This window comes from Triticum urartu, chromosome 6A (assembly GCF_056163025.1).
Source record: "Triticum urartu cultivar PI428250 chromosome 6A, HENAU_Tu73, whole genome shotgun sequence".
Taxonomy (NCBI): Eukaryota; Viridiplantae; Streptophyta; class Magnoliopsida; order Poales; family Poaceae; genus Triticum; species Triticum urartu.
Genome location: NC_141878.1, coordinates 237,372,761 through 237,386,160, shown reverse-complemented (window position 1 = coordinate 237,386,160; position 13,400 = coordinate 237,372,761).

The following is a 13,400-nucleotide window of genomic DNA, read 5'->3' as shown; positions in this document are numbered from 1 at the left end:
ATGATTTTAGATCTGAACCTATTATGTTTTCATGAATATATTTGCATTCTTGATCCTATCTTGCAAGTTATAGTCAGCTACTACGTGTTATGATCCGACAACCCCGGAGTGACAATAGTCGGGATACTTCCCAATGATGACCGTAGTTTGAGGAGTTCATGTATTCACTAAGTGCTAATGCTTTGGTCCGTTACATTATTATAAGGAGGCCTTAATATCCCTTAGTTTCCAATAGGACCCCACTGTCGGTGTCAAAACCAGTGGATCTCGGGTAGGGGATCCCGAACTGTGCGTCTAGGATCGATGGTAACAGGAGATGGGGGACACAATGTTTACCCAGGTTCGGGCCCTCTCTATGGAGGTAAAACCCTACGTCCTGCTTGATTGATATTGATGAATATGAGTGTTATAAGAGTTGATCTACCACGAGATCGTAATGGCTAAACCCTAGAAGCCTAGCCTATGTGGGTATGGTAATGAGTGTATATGATGTCCTTTTCGGACTACCCCCTTCGGTTTATATAGACACCAGGGGGATCTAGGGTTTTCATGGAGTCGGTTACATAAGAAGGAATCTTCGATCGCTAAGCTTGCCTTCCACGCTAAGTAGAGTCCAATCCAGACATGATGCAGTCTTGGCCTTCATGTCTTCACAGCCCATCAGTCCGACCCAAAGGATAATAGGCCGGACGCCCGAGGACCCCTTAGTCCAGGACTCCCTTAGAAGCCCCTGAACCTGGCTTCAATGACGAGGAGTCCGGCGCGCAGATTTGTCTTCGGCATTGCAAGGCGGGTTCCCTCCTTCCGAACTCCAGAATAGTCTTCGGACGAAGTAAGTATATCCGGACCTATGTATATAATGGCAGAGGACATAATACCCCACGAGCCCAACTTGTTGATAACTGTTCATGACATCATATCACGCCTACCCGGTTGCTATTTCCAACCATCGGCTAGCGAACCGCCCCATGTCTCGGGGTGCAGTTTTACTGGCACGTCCCATCAAGGCAGAGATCGTGTCCCTTTATTTACGGGATTTTCATTAATGCATATGTAGGGAACCTAACCATCCCCTGGGTACAACTCCTTGGCGATAGGTAAGTTTAGAGACCTAGGGGAAAATGCCCGGTATTCGGGGCCTTTATATAGAGATCCTAGTCTCGTCTTCTTCCCTTGCGCTCACTCCTTCCTCAACCCCGGTCACCCCAAGTTCCAACCTCGGGTTCCAATCTCCACCAGCCTTAGTCATGTTCGGATCCAGCCGTCAGGGCCGGTGGGTGGCTTCTTCTGTCACGGAGGAGGATATTGCGAAGCTCCGCATAGCGAGGTATCTGACCCCAGAAATCTTTCATTGGCTTTCCAGATCTGGCGAGAGGGTAGTATTTGTATCCCACTTCCTTCATGGGCTGGGGTCCGTGCTTAACCCCTTTGTCCGAGGGCTCTTGTTCTACTATGGGCTAGATTTTCACGACCTGGCCTCGGACTCTGTTCTACTCATCTCGACATTTATAGTCACGTGCGAGGCCTTACTCTAGACTCTTCCGCACTTTGGTTTGTGGCTCCAGACCTTTGATGTGAGGCCTCAGGTGGTAGAGAAGGAGCAGGCAGAGTGCGGCAGCGTCACAATAGGCAAGCTGGCCGATGCAGTTTGGCTCGAAGGATCTTTCGCCGATTCTTCCGACTTATGGCAGCAGGGGTGGTTTTATATCAACGAGCCGCGGGGGCCCAAGTGGGCGGCCATACCTGCATTCCGACCCGGCCCTCCAACTCAGCTCGCTTCATGGGTCAATAACGGATTGGACTGGGGATCCATCGATGAAGTGCAGACTCTGCAAAGTCACATCCGAAGCCTTACCCAGAAGGGCATCGATCTTGTGAATGTTGTCCAAGTAATGCTGGTCCGCCGGATCCTGCCATGTCAGCGGTGGCCTCTTAGTATGTGGGAGTTTAACCCAAAAGGGCGGCGGACCCTACAACACTTCTTCGGCACAACGCACGAAGTAATGTGGAAATTGTATTTTGGGGAACGAGGGCAATGGCCGGACACTACCGAAGATGTTGGCCTTGACTGCAATCATCCAACTACTTCGGTAAGTACTCGAGCACCTTTCATTCGAGCATCTTTTAACGAGATATTGAACAAACCGTCCCTGCTCAGGACTAGATAAAGAAAGCGGTGCTAATCTGGTGTCCGGCGCCTCTCCCTGAAGACCCTGCGACTGTCCTGCTAATGAGAATGCTGATTCCGGCACCGTACCAAGTGGCTGCATTCGGGGAAACTGAAATCCCTTTGCCCAAGGGCAAGGGTGCAGAGGGAGTCCTCCAAGGCAAGAAGAGGGTGCTTCCGAAGATCAGGAGGGGAAGCCTTCCAGGAGAGGAAAAAAAGCAATCGTCGAGCGGCTTGGGCCAGGCGAGTGAGGTTGCCGTAGAGCTTGATGACGAGGATGAACCTCGAGGCAAACCGTAAGTGAAGCTGGGGCACTTTGAATGTACTTCGTTCTTTCCCACTAGTGAAGTGATAGTATGTTCATCCACGTAGGTTAACGCCCGGTGTTTCTCAATCGTCCTCCTCCTCGGGAGATCTTCTTCCGGAGATGATGGAGAGTGACATGCCTCCTCCGGCCTCATCGTCGAACAGAGGACATGATACTGAGGTATCATCCCGAAGGGCGCCCGAAGGCGGTGCCTCCATCACTCGAGGTTCTGGGATAGAGACTGGTGTTCCTGAACCGTCCGATTTACAACCGGAGGCAGTTCTAGAGGCAAGCAAGCGGGTTCCTTCACTGGAATACCATACACCGGTGGTGGTTCCCGAAGACCCAGGAGCGCTAGAGATGCTGACGGACATGCTACGACGAGCATCCATTTCAGAAGAGCACCGTTCCTTGATGGTTACGGTGGTCGAAAGGGTTCTATCCGCAAAGAGTGGATTGAACGAGGCCTTCACGAGCCTTCTAAGAGGTTTCGAGGTTTGTGCTGTAGCTTTATCAACTGAATTTCATTGGCAGAATGCACCTGTTGTATATGTAGTAGCCCCTAAGACTCGGATTGTCTTCTGAAGGGAGCGATCGGAGGATCAAAGAGATATGCTCAGGTATTAACCTTGGTTTAATTTGTAATACAGGCTGCTTCCCCTCCTATGGCTGGCCGGAATACGAGAGTGGCCGAACTGCAGCAAAAGTTGGATATTGCGGAGGATGACATTGCGTTGATCAACAGGCGTCTTGACGACTCGCAAGGTATGTATTTGGAGTATTCTTTACACTAGTGTGCTTGACGCGGGAAAGAGCTTTATATGAAATGTGCATGAAATGTAGATGGTGCTGCTGCCGTGGAGGCTCTTCGGCGGAGCTAATCCGGGCCAAGGAGCAGGCCCAGTTTAGTGATGCTGCTGCTGAAGGAGCATCGGTTGAACTGAAGGCCGAACAAGCTACAGGATGCCAGTGCGAGGAGAAGATATCCATGATGACACTCCCTTTGGAGAATGCTACTGGCCGCTGCGAATTTCTTGAGAAGGAGAATAAAGCCTTAACGGCTGAACTGGACAAGGCTGTAAGTGCATCTAGTGCCCTTAGTGATTTTGGGGTATTGAAGACTTATAGGTTAAGGGACTAATGTGTTTATGAGTGTACACAGGTCCATAAGTCTATGAGGAGTTTGATATTTACAGAGAAAGTCGACCCCTAAAACTGAAGTTCTTCGACTGAAGACTTTGAAGATGAAGAAATTGGCGCAATCCTGAAGACATGGTATTCATTCGAGGAACATGAAGCGTGAAGACTTTTGTTTTTGTAGTTTCATTTTCTCTTTCTTGAGTCATAGGAAACACCATACTATTAAAGGGGGTCGAGGAAATACTAAGGAAAAATTTCCAAGTGATGCTCAACTCAAATCCTACACTTACTAGTCCCTTCAAGTGAAGCCATTGGAAATATCATACAGTTCAGTCAATTTCTTCGGTGACAGAGACAAAGTTCTTCTGGTCTCTGAGAAATTTGTTCTGACTAAGGAGTTAGAAATTCGCTAGTTCGGATTGCCTACATAGTGAGGAACATGATAGCCCTGAGGATTTTGCTACCCAAAATTTCGACCGTTGTTGTGCTATGCGCCAGCTGTCCCAAAATATCTACCCACCTAACGGTCATATCATTAAAGGGTATTTATGTCTTATCATGTTGAGCTGCTCCCTAGGCTATAAATAGCCGCCCCCTACAACCACTAGCTGGTTGGCTGCTCCGAGAGAAACTGACACTTGTCATTTGAGAGCATCCCATCCTCCGAGGACTTTGAGTGAAAATCATCAAGTGAGGAAAACCCAAACCCAAACACCTACAAACCCAAAGTGATTGAGCATCACTGAAGATATTGATCCCGCGTGGATCCGACGCTTGTTACCTTTGAATACTGTGTATCTTCCAGACGGTTAGGCATCATGGTCTAGAGCATGCAAGAGGAAATTGTGGATTGCCGAGTGACCAAGTCTGTGAAGGTTTGGAAGTCGCTTGAATACTTACCACGAGTGATTGGGCGAGGTCTGTGCGAACTTAGCTCAAGGGGAATACGGTGAGGATTGAGTGTTCAGAACTGCGTGTTCAGAACTGGGTGTCCGGACAGTGTGTCCTTAGGTTTAAATACCTAGCCGCCCTAACCAGACGTACAACTATCACAATAGTTGGAACTAGTCTACTAGATCATTGTCTTCACCAAGCTACCTGGTTCCATTTCCTCAACCCTTCCATTTCCTCATTTATGTGTTGAGTGCTTGTTCATATTTGTTTGAAGACTTTGACTGAAGAGTTTCTCAATTTCCTCAGTTCAATTTCTTTAGTCTGTTTGTCTTATCCTGTGTTATCTTGTGTTTACGCTTTCTGTACTCTGTGCTTGTTTTTATTTCATCATGAAGACCATGATCATGCACTGTTATGTTTACTTCTGAGTACATATTCTGCTGCAAGTAGTTCTTCACTCAGGAATTTCCTCACCCTGAAATTCCTCCCTAAAGAATTCATAAAAATCGCCTATTCACCCCCCTCTAGTTGATATAACGCACTTTTAATTGGTATCAGAGCAAGGTACTCCCTTGTTCTGTGTGATTTTGTTTTAACCACAGGGAGTTTTAGTTATGTCGACCATAGGAATGAAGACTGTGACATGCCCCATCTTTGACAGTCATGATTATCCCAAGTGGAAGGCCATGATGAAGGAGTGCCTCATCGCGATGAACAACGAACTCTGGACCGTCACCGAGATTGGTCTTACTGATCTGTGCAAGATGGCGGAGGCTGGTGACATTCGCAAGTACACACTACTCAACCTCACGGCGAAGGACATCATCTACTCCAGCTTGTCACAAAATCAGTTCAGGAACGTTATGCATCTCAGCCATGCAAAACTCATCTGGGACCGTCTCTCTGAGGTCTATGAAGATCATCGATCTCACCATGAACCCTGGTTCGAAGAATTCATGGAATCGCGCAAGGCTATTACTTTCGATCCAGAATCATCATCCTCTGCACCATGCCTTATGGCAAAAGGTGCCAAGGTAACTGATTGCTACTTATCTGAGTCAAGTGATGACGAATCTGGTGATGAATTTGGACCCAGTTATGTCAAACTTGCTTCCCTTGCCACTAAAGAAGAAAGAGCTTTGGAAAAAGTTCAATACATGCTGGATAAAAGCGATGATATGTTGGGTGAAGAAATGGATCAGTCGAAAGCTTTGGCTGGTAGTCTTCGGAGACTTCAGTTTAAGTTTGACACCCTTCAAGCTCATCATAACACTCTTCTATCTGATCATATGAAGCTTTCTTTTGAATTTCTTCAAAGAAAGCAAGATCTTGAGCAGTCAAGAGTAAGTTATGAAGATCTTCAGAAGGAGCATGATTCATTACTTGCTCAACAGATCAATGCTACTCAAGGTGAATTTGTTCCTCCATGTTTGAAGTGCATTGAACGTGAAGCTGCCAATTCTTTGCCTGAATGCTCAAATACTTCCATTGCTGCAAATTTTTCATCTGCCTCTGCTATCACTAATTCCTTATCTGAGGACATTGCTAGTATCACTGATGATGCAGGGCTGAAGGAATTGTATATGACAGGCATGTACAAAAAACTCAAAGGGCATCAGGCTCTTTGTGATGTGCTTAAATAGCAGATCCTCAACAGGAACCCTAGGAAAGAGGGTATTGCCTTTGAAATGAAACTCAATGCTGTTGGGACCTACTGGAAACCTGAGCAGTATCCCAAAACCTCACGGGTTGCTGCAAAGGGATCTTCAGTGGATCCATCTACTTTATCTGGCTTTACATGTGAATCTTCATATTCTTTTGATGAGTCCATTGACTCTAACTATAAACTGTTCAAAAATCATAATGGTGAAGTATTTGCTAGATATGTTGGCACTAACTGCAGGAATGGTCCTCCTATGAAGAAAATCTAGGTTCCCAAAAGGAGCCTTGAAAATCTTCAGGTGAATGTCATCATGACACCACCTGTGAAGAATAGGAATCCCAAATCAAATTTTTCATATGGATCGAAGTCCTCATTCGGACCAAACTCCTCTCATGGATCAAATTCCTCAAAAGGATCAAAGTCCTCATATGAACATCATCGTGCTAACCCGTCTGTTTCGCAGGAAAGACCTAAGGATTATGGATATGTGCATTATTCTTCAAATCATTATGTTCATAAGTCCTCGAAGAATTTCTCTGCTTACTCTTATGCTTATCCTAACCCCTCTTATGTGAAACGAAGTGGATTGGCATCTATGCCACCTTTCTCTTATGGAGCTCGCAAAATGATGAACTCTTTGCCACCCCTTCAGATGTGGGTGGTGAAGAAAAAGAACTAACCTCTTATGCAGGGTCAGGTCTCCAGACGAACTTAATCGTCTGAAGAATTTGCTGGAGACCTGAATGTGCTTGAAAGGACGTAAGCTAATCATGAAGAAATGAATTTTCATTTCTCACGTCCTCATACTGTTTTATTTGTTCTATTGTCTGATGAAATTTATACCATATTCTTCACTGATGAAGTATATGAGTTCGTAAGTTGCACTAATTCATCTGCAGGATGATCAACCCAAAGCCATTGAGTGAGTCCTCGATAGTGGATGTACACATCACATGACTGGTGACATGAGCTTATTGATGGACTCTACTTTATCTCCATCACATCTGAAGCATATCACCTACGCTGACAAAGGCAAAAGCAAGGTATTGGGTCTAGGTAAGGTTCCAATCTCAAAGGATCGACACATGGACAAAGTCATGCTTGTCGAGTCCTTAGGGTTCAACCTCATGTGTGTCTCAATGCTTTGTGATCTTGATATGGTGGTTGTCTTTGGCAAGTATCGTTGTGTTGTGATCATGGAAACTGACAATTCCAAACTCTTCGAAGGCTTTAGGAGAGGAGATTTGTATATTGTTGATTTCTCTACAGGACCACAACCTGCTACATGTCTTATTGCAAAAGCTTCAGAAGGCTGGCTATGGCATCGACGACTTGGTCATGCTGGCATGAGGAATCTGCACACGCTCGCGAAGAAGAAGCATGTCATTGGCATTGAAAATGTCAAATTCCTCAAGGATCACTTATGCGGAGTCTGTGAAGCTGGAAAGATGACCAAGGCCAAGCATCCAGCAAAGACTATCATGACTACTACTCGACCATTTGAATTGCTTCACATGGATCTCTTTGGCCCTACTCACTATGCCACATTTACCAATGCCGCATCTCTATATGGCTTTGTCATTGTTGATGATTACTCTCGACATACATGGGTCCATATTATCACTTACAAAACTGAAGTGCAGGAAGTCTTCAAACGATTGTCCTCGATGGCTTCAACTAACTTTGGTGTGAAGATCAAGCACATCAGGAGTGATAATGGAACTGAGTTCAAGAACACTGGCCTTGATGACTATCTTGATGAACTTGGTATTACTCATGAGTTATCTGCTCCTTATACTCCTCAGCAAAAAGGCGTCGTGGAGTGCAAGAGCAGGACTCTTGTTGAGATGGCCCGCACTATGCTTGATGAGTACAAGACGCCTCCTCGCTTCTGGACTGAGGCAATTGATAATGTGTGCCACATCATCAACAAGGTATATCTTCACAAATTCTTCAAGAAGACAACATATGAACTTCTCATTGACAAGAAACCCAATGTGAGTTATATCAAAGTCTTCGGTGCTATATGTTGGATTAGAGATCCTCATCACAGTTCTAAATTTGCACCGAAAGCACATGAAGGTTTTATGCTCGGTTATGGTAAGGAGTCGCACACCTACAAAGTCTTCAACACCTATCATCACAAGGTTGTTGAAACTGTAGATGTGCGGTTCGATGAGACTAATGGCTCGCAAAGAGAGCACCTACCTCATGTGACAAATGAAATACCTCCTAAGGAATCTATTAAGCTCAAGGCTACAGAGGATGTCATTCCTACTGAAGAATCAGCTAAAGAAGTTATTCCAGAGCATGAAGAACGTCATGCTAATGCACCTGAGGAAAATGGTGCTGCAGAAAATGCTGATCAAATTCCTCATCATCAACCCGCTCATCCTCGCATCGCAAATAAAGTGCAAATTGAGAAAATCATCAGCGACATCAACATTCCAGGTCCTCTCACACACTCAAGAGCTTCACATTTATCTAACTTTTGTGGGCACTTTGCTTTCGTCTCTATCATAGATCCCACTAAGGTAGAAGAAGCATTTCTGGAGCCTGAGTGGATTCAAGCTATACTAGAGGAATTACATCAATTCGAGCTCAACAACGTCTGGGAATTTTTCAAACATTCAGATCCTCGCAAGCAGAATATCATCGGCACAAGGTGGATCTACCGCAACAAGCAAGATGAAAATCACCTTGTGGTGAGGAATAAGGCACGACTTGTAGCTCAAGGCTACACACAGGTTGAAGGAATTGATTTCGATGAAACTTTTGCACCTGTTGCTAGACTTGAAGCTATTCGCATGTTACTTGCTTATGCTAACCATCATGATATCACTTTATATCAAATTGATGTGAAAAGTGCATTCCTCAATGGTAAGCTTGAGGAAGAAGTATATGTTGCTCAACCCCTAGGTTTTGAAGATCCAAAGCATCCTGACAAAGTCTTCAGACTCAATAAGGCCCTCTATGGCCTCAAGTAGGCCCCACGGGCGTGGTATGATACTTTGAAGGCCTCATGAAGAAAGGCTTCAATCCTAGTTCACTTGACCCAATTCTTTTCACTAAATCTTATGATGGTGAATTGTTTGTGTGCCAAATATATGTTGATGATATTATCTTTGGCTGTATTGACCAACGTTATACTGATGAATTTGCCTATATTATGAGTGAAGAATATCAAATGTCTATGATGGGAGAATTGAAATTCTTCTTAGGTCTTCAGATTCGTCAACAGCGCAATGGCATATTCATATCTCAGGAGAAATATCTCAAGGATATACTGAGGAAATTCGGCATGCAAGATTGCAAAGGAGTCAAAATCCCTATGCCCACAAATGGCCATCTATGCACTGATGAAAATGCTATTGACTTCGATCAAAAGGTATACCGCTCCATGATTGGTTCTTTATTGTACCTATGTGCATCTAGGCCAGATAATATGCTTAGTGTTTGCATGTGTGCCCGATTTCAAGCTACACGGAATCACACCATAAGGTTGTGAAGCATATTATTTGATATCTAGCTCACACACCAACACTTGGATTATGGTACCCCAAGGGCTCGGCTTTTGATCTCATTGGATTTTTAGACTCTGACTATGTTGGTGATCGTGTGGATCGCAAGTCAACATCTGGCACATGCCATTTCCTCGGACGATCTTTGGTCTGTTGGTCCTCGAAGAAACAGATCTGCGTATCACTGTCTACTGCTGAAGCTGAGTACATTGCTACTGGTTCTTGTTGTGCTCAACTGCTATGGATGAAGCAAACTCTCAAGGACTACGGCGTCAACGTGAAGAATGTGCCACTCTATTGTGACAATGAGAGTGCCATCAAGGTTGCTCATAACCCAGTTCAGCACTCGAAGACAAAGCACATTCAGATTCGTCATCATTTTCTTCGTGATCATGTGTTGAAGGGCGACATCTCTATTGAGCATGTGAAGAATGAAGAACAGCTAGCCGATATCTTCACTAAGCCCTTGGATGAGAAGAGATTTAGCAAGTTGCGGTGTGAGCTAAATATCCTATAATCTTCGAATGTTCTTTGAAAAGGACACCCATCCTAACACTTATGCAAAATTGATGACTTAGATGTGCAACACATGAAGAAACGTTTTTCTTCAATCAATGAAGACTAACACCCTAAGACAATTGTACGCGGTGTCTGAAATCATCATTCTTATACGGTGGGTCACGCCACCACAAAATGTTGAAAATCTTCAATTGAGTTTTTTTCCTTAGTTCTTTGAAATTCCTCAGTTGTTTTTCAATTTGCATTGTCTTCACCATTTCCGTCATTTTTCTTCATTGGCTATATATATATATATATGAGTTTATGTCCTCTACAGCATTCAGTTATTGCTATTTCTTCAAGTCGCTTGTTCCTCTAAGTGAATGTGATCGGACACTTCCCCCTCTATGCTAAACTCAACCTAGTCTATTCACAAATTTTTCATGTGCGTTCTATTTGAAACTCGTTCAAAATCTTCACTGTGTCCTTATCAGCTGAAGAAATTGCAAACGGAACTTTAAAACCTATCTTATCTAAATTTTTGGCTTTGCCGCTCAAACCATTCCACATCCCACGACAACACTTATCCATTCACCCATGATCTCACACGATCTCCACTTCTCAATACGTGGGTGACACATGTCAAGCGAATAAGAAGGGTCAGGGGCACGTTCGTCCAATTTCTTCGGGCGAATAGTTTTTTCACCGTGGCTATAAATACCCCTTCCCTTCCTCCCTTCACTTTTACTCCGCTCGTTCTCACTCCAGCTCGAGCTTCTCAAACCCTAGCGCCGCCGCTACTTCATCATCGTCGGTGGGGAAGAGCTTCGTCGCCGTCGTACTCGTGCCGGCTGCGGATTTCTTCACTCTGCCGCCGCCGTAGCTGTCTTTCTCTGCCAAGTTAGGGCGTGGAAGATCTAAACTGACGAACTTCACATCTACACCTCTCAGTTCGTCGTGTTCTTCGTCTAGGGTAATTAAAAGTTACTTTTACTGCCCTCTTTGATTCAAATGATAACTACAAAATTTTCAAAGGTGTTTATACTTCAAATTCATCACACACTAAACACCTCACATGTCATCTGCTCTCGATTCATTTCTCTAAAGCTTTATTTTTCTTCAAGATTCCTCAAATGTGTGGATTTTCGATCTATACATCTCTGGAACCTAAGACAAAGAACGCTTACTGAAATTCTTCAAGACTCATCTGGTCAAATTCCTCAAACTTGCTCCTTTTTGAAAAAACCTCTTAGAACGCATATGACCTCTCCGTATTCCTCGCAACTATACTCTGTTCACAGGTACTCATGTCAGCTGCTGAATCACTAGGTTCTCATCAACTTACCTCATTTGCAGCGTTCCTTGAAGAAAAGTTGCATACATCTTCAGAGAATTCCATTGTTCAAATTCCTCATCTGAAGAAAATGGCTGATGGAAAGAAGCCACAGAAGGGAGGAAAGAGGCCTGAGGTCAATACTGCTTTTGAGATCCCTGATGACATATACAAGGACTATTGCACTCCTGATGAGTCCACTCATGGAAAGGAAACCAAGAATGAGCGCAAAGTGCGCATTCAAAGAATAGAGAAGAGATGGGCAAGAGAGTGGAGGGAATACATGTATGTTACTCCCAAGTACATGAAGAAATTCGCTCTCAATCCTCCATGCCCAAGACCTCCGTTGGCACTTGGCCAAGAAGCAGATCCCACCAGCCTCAAGCACGGTGAGGATTATCCTAATGAATGGGGAAAGCGCTAGGCCAAGTTGGCCAGACAAGCAAGAGAAGCAGTGAGGAAATTCAATGAAGACTCTGCTGCTGCTGCCACTACTGAGGCCTCTGCAAGCAAGCCAAAGAAGGTCATGCCAAAGAAGCCTGCTCACAAGCCAAGTGCTTCACCAGCAATGCCCTCACGGCCAAGTTCCTCAGCAATGCCCTCACGGCCAGATTCTTCAAAGCCCTCACAGCCAACTCCTCAAGCTGCTCCCACTCCAAAATCCTCAGCTCCTCCGCAAAAGTCCTCGGATCCTCCGCCAAAGTCCTCAGCTGCTCCGACCAAATCCGCAGCACCTACGCATCTCGCCTCGTGCCAAAGGACGACGGGCATCTCTATTGCCTCAGGAGCATCTGCTAGTTCCTCAGCACCACTGCATTCTTCAACTGGTCCCACTCTGTTGAAGACCAAGGAAACTGCTGGACGAGGCTCTCGACCTAGTCCTCAAAAGAAGCAGGTCACTTTTCAAGTGCCGTCAGATGAAGACGAAGCTGATGATGATGAACTTGCAGAAATCATCAGAGACAGGCAGGTCAAGGCCGCTAGACCAAGGGCACAAGTGTGCCTCAACTTTTGGATCCAAAGTTGATCCTTGAGTATATTGACCTATGGCACAAGGACCCAAATACTCCTATGCCTGATTTCAAACTGACTCCTGGCCAAAGTCATATGTTGATTCACTTCATAGAAGAAGAAAAATGGAAGTTTGAGAAGGCCAGGAAGATCAGGAAAGCGCAGTACAAAAAGGAGCGCTACCAGAAGAAAAACGTTGTCTCTATGACAACTGAAGAACTTGTCAATATACAGTCTGAGATCAAGAATCTCAGTTATGAATTTGACGCATACCATGCTGATTGGCTGGGAGCCAAGGTTCGTTTTGTGAGACTCGCTGGCAATTTCACTTCAAATGTTGCAGCCCCAATGCAACAGGAAATTCCTCAGGCTGAAGCATCTGCTCAGCCTACCGAAGAAAATGCCAGCACCGCTGATGACAATCAGGCTGCTGAAGAAAATGCTAATTCCAGGGCTGATGACTGCATTCCAGCCGCTGAAGAAACTGCCAGGGAAATCACTAGTGTTGTGCCTGAAGAAAGTGAAGACGTTAGGGCACCTGCATCTATTGCGCATGAAGAAATTCAACCATATTCCTCTGCTCCTCCTGGGCCTACACCAACTTCGATCCTTCCATCTACATCAGATGTGAAGAATACCTAGGCTGTAGAGCGTGCAGTAGTGAAGAAAATGAAGGCATCAACTTCATCATATTCTTCAACCCCGAAGAATATGAAGCCGTTGACCAGCTCATTTGCCAACCCAATTGATGTTGTTCCTATCTCAACCATGCCATTAAAGGACCTTGTTCCTTTTGATGAAGACTATGTGATTCCAAGTGAATCCGATGAAGAAAATCCTTCTGCTGCTTCATTAGAACAGTTGGA